This window comes from Ovis aries, chromosome 1 (genome assembly GCF_016772045.2).
Source record: "Ovis aries strain OAR_USU_Benz2616 breed Rambouillet chromosome 1, ARS-UI_Ramb_v3.0, whole genome shotgun sequence".
NCBI classification, from domain to species: Eukaryota; Metazoa; Chordata; class Mammalia; order Artiodactyla; family Bovidae; genus Ovis; species Ovis aries.
This window is the reverse complement of record NC_056054.1, coordinates 116,024,120-116,028,300: the sequence shown is the minus strand read 5'-3', so window position 1 is coordinate 116,028,300 and position 4,181 is coordinate 116,024,120. Positions and strand designations below refer to the sequence as shown.

The following is a 4,181-nucleotide window of genomic DNA, read 5'->3' as shown; positions in this document are numbered from 1 at the left end:
ATAGCAAGGGAAGCTGCGAAAGCGAGCAACAGGAACATCATGATGGGCTGGGACCCATTCTGATTCATCATCTGGATCTGGACATGCTGATGCGCCAAACAACATCAGGTGGGGAGCAGGGGCTGGAGACTGGTCAGCAACAACATTATCTGCCACAGACTCTGGATTCTGCCCTTCTTCCACTTGGGTCCCCTCAGTGCTTGAGGATCCAGCCAAGGAAGCCAGGAGTGAGTGGCCCAGTGCTTGATCCCAGGAGAGGAACTGAGAGACCAGAGCTAGGGGCTCTACACACCCAGGGGCCCAGGTAATTCTCTGGAGGTTTAGGATTCCTGAGTCCAAGTAGCTTAAGGACCCTCCATCCTCATTCAGTTCAGCCACCCTGGGCCCATGGAGGCTCAGCCATTGAGACCTCTCTGGCCCTTACTTGGTGCCCCCAATCCTGGGCTGTGCAACATGCCTCCCAGGGGCTTGAGATGCATTCAGCACCAGTTATCATCGAATCCTGGGCTTGCTCATCTCTCAGAGGCCCTGCCAGGGACTGCCCCTCCACCAACATGCACACAAGACCTGCCATGGGCCCTCAAGTCTTCCTGAGAGGCTAAGGACAACCAGAGAGCCTCAGCCCAGTTTTTTCCCAGAGATTCAGGGTTCATCAAGCCACCAGCTGCAGGCACCAGGGAGTATCCAGGTAGAGGAGACAATGGAGGGAGTGAAACCTGGAGGGGCCCTCCTCAGGTGAGAAGGGGCCATGGAGATTAATAACGTTAAGTTTCCCCTCAAAGATGCTGTAGCTAAGGGTGACCTGCTCCGGGAGCTGGGCAGCCTCCAGCAGCTGCAGGGTCTCCAGGCTGCCCAGCTTGCACTCAACAATGTAGCCCACGGTGCTGTCGTCAGGCAGCCAGATGAGGGCAGATGCGTCCATGAAGTGGGAGCCACTGGCCCAGGGGGCCATCTTCAAAGCCGGTTTGTAGTTGATGCAGAAGCCAGCTCCCCCTGTGGTAAAACAGAACTCTATTAGCCTTGTGCGGTTTATCAGCCTTGTGCGGTTGTGAGGTTGTGACTCCGAAGCGTGAATTGGCCAATTCAGGCTAGGTCAGCCTACGTAGAGGTCGCGGGTCTGGGGGAAGGTTTTCAGCAACTTCAGTAGCGCCCTTGGGTTCAGATAGTTGTCGTTATCCACATGGCAGAATCATCTCAGCCCACTGGCCAAGAAGGCATCAAATTCAGGGGCCATCTTGCAGGACAGGGCAGGGTGGCTGTGCTCTGCAGAGCAGTTGGTCCCACAAGATGGGACCCCAGTCTTTCCTGTAGGCCTTCATCCAGGCTGTCACTGAAGATGAATGGCTGGGTCCTGGAGACCCACGTGTTGAGCTGCAGCTCCTGGCAGGAGTGGTGGAAGGCCTGGGTCGTCTTGACTACGATGAAGACATCGTGGAGCTGCAGCTCGGAGGGCCGAGGGCTTGGCGGGCTCAGCTCAGGGGTTTTGGGCACACGCTGCGGGGACAGGCTTGAGTGGTACTGTAGGGAGAGGAGCCCCATGCACAGAAGGGTGAGGAGGACCCCAGCCAGGCCCCAGAGGAGCTGGCACTGCATTGGCCCTAGGGCCCCAGACGGTTCAGCTCCCAAATCCCAACCAGACAGGGAAGGGAGGCTGGTCAGGTGGGAGCCCTGGCAAAGGGAAAGGGCTGGCAGGCATGGCTGGTGGGCCGGAAGGGGAGAGGTGGGAGTCGGAGCTCTGGACCCACAGGCCAAGCCACTGTAGCCCCGCGGCTGCCAGCCCTCCACCTGCTTCACAACCAACTCTTGTATTCTTACTTGGAAAACTCCATGGACAGAAAGGCCTGGCAGGCTACAGTCCATGTGGTGGAAAAGAGTGGGACACAACTGGGTTGCTGACATGAAATGAAGAAGAAGCAGAGAGCAAGCAGACATTGCACATAAAAAGCACTTTATTTTGCTAGAAACTGAGATGATCATTTAAGCTTTGGCTAGAGGAAAAAAAAGAACCATGGGTTGAGAGAAAATGATTTTATAATTTTGGCTTGTTGAAATATCCCTTTCAAGTAATCAAGTTCATATGGCCTTGATATTTGCTTACTAGTGATGGCTTCACCAAGAATGAGCAGATAAGGTAGTTACACGCAAACCTCAGGGGGTAAAGAATTGCCTGCAATGCAGGAGGCACAGGCGACGCAGTTTTAACACCTCGGTTGGGAAGATCCTCTGGAGGAGGAAATGGCAACCCACTCCAGTATTCTTGCCTGGAAAATCCCATGGACAAAGGAGCCTGGCGGGCTACAATCCATGGTTTCTCAAAAAAGTCAGATACTACTGAAGTGACTGAGCACACACACACAGACGCAAACCTGATTCCAGTCCTTGTGACTAAAATTCAACCTCCAGGTTAGCTCCTCTTAGGAAGTGGAACATGAGGATAGTTTTCTTGACTCTCCTTAACTTTTGTTGATACTTTATAGAACTAGAAACCAGAATCTAATAAGACTCTTTATTGAATATTTTGTATAATACCGAACCATTGCTTCAACAAGACCACCCCACCCACCCCAACCCAGGAGCATCATTTTTGTTGGCCAGGAGCCAGTTTGGTTTTTATCTTAATGAAATTGGATCCAGACTGATCATTCCTTCTCATCAGTGTTTGGAAGGCCTTGGTTCACATCATGTCTCACATTGCCTACTGCTCCACTCTCATTTCCCATACTTTCTGCCTGTACATGTGCGATGGAGTCAGCCCAGTCAGAAAAAGCAGACAAAAATCTCCTTTCCAATTGAACACAATCACCTGCAATTCTCGAATCACCAGTTTTGTAAAAGGCAAGAAAATGCTATCTATGTGATTTTGGCAATTCAGAGGAGAACATCTGCTTCCCCAAAATGTCTACTGTCGAATCTTTCATTCCTTTACTAGGAGGAAATGGATAATACAAATATTAAAAAGGTACTTGTCTCTTTAGAGATACATACTGAAATATTTTCAGATGAAATAGTCTAATTTATGGGATTTATTTCAAAGTAATCTTGAAATAAGAGAATGTGGAGCTTTGAGAAATAGCTGTAGGAAGACTGGCCGTGCACTGATATTAGATGGATCTAAATTTTGGATAAGTCAGTTTAATTATTCTATTATCACTACATTTGTAGAGATATTTAAATATCTCTGTTTGTGTTTAGAGATATTTAAATAAATATTTAAAATATTTCATAGCTGCTGCTAAGTCACTTCAGTCGTGTCCGACTCTGTGTGACCTCATAGACGGCAGCCCACCAGGCTCCCCCGTCCCTGGGATTCTCCAGGCAAGAACACTGGAGTGGGTTGCCATTTCCTTCTCCAATGCATGAAAGTGAAAAGTGAAAATGAAGTCATTCAGTCGTATCCAACTCTTAGCGACCCCATGGATGGCAGCCTACCAGGCTCCTCCATCCGTGAGATTTTCCAGGCAAGAGTACTGGAGTGGGGTGCCAATACCTTCTCTGAAAATGTTTCATAATAAAAATTTTAAAAATATTAGATATTTAAATAAATATTTAAAATATTTCATAATAAAAATTTAAAAAAAAATTAAATATTTAAAGTATGCTGGTGAAGTGGGAAGCCAGGCTACTAGCTTAATGACTTAAAATTACACTAAAGTTGATTTGACAGGTAAGCTGTACAAGAATACCATCAGCCTTCCAACCCATCAGAAGCATCATGAGTAAACTGATTAATCAGCACATTTCCCCTCACATTCTGCCCAGTAATAAGTTGAGAAGAATTCTGAGGCAGCCTTCAGGGAGTCACTACATGAACTGACTACAGCTGACAAATAGGATGATAACCAGTTGTTTTCCCTACTATAAGATGTAAATACTTGGGACGATGGTGCTGAGTGCCTAAGGAAGGTGGAACAGAAAAAATGGAAACATGAAAAAAAGTAGTATCTACAAAGGAAGAGCCTGATATCACTAAAGAGAAACTGGAGACAGTATTCTTAAAAATAACTCCAAGGATTAGCATAATCAAAGCGTTTTAGGGTCTTAGGACACACTGACCCTCACTGTGCCTAAAAGGCTGGAAGTCAGTTAACAGTTTAATTCTTCATGGTTGACATCTTACCCTCTTTGTTCTCTTTTTCTGCATAATTTATAGTATTTTCAACTATTTTGATGTGCTGCTTTGA

The 4,181-nt window shown here is 47.3% G+C and overlaps 1 pseudogene; it reads right to left on the bottom strand.

The window, feature by feature from the left end:
• Positions 1–640: 640 nt before the first annotated feature.
• On the bottom strand, positions 641–1,593 carry LOC101111330 (beta-1,3-N-acetylglucosaminyltransferase manic fringe-like; annotated as a pseudogene).
• Positions 1,594–4,181: the final 2,588 nt, after the last annotated feature.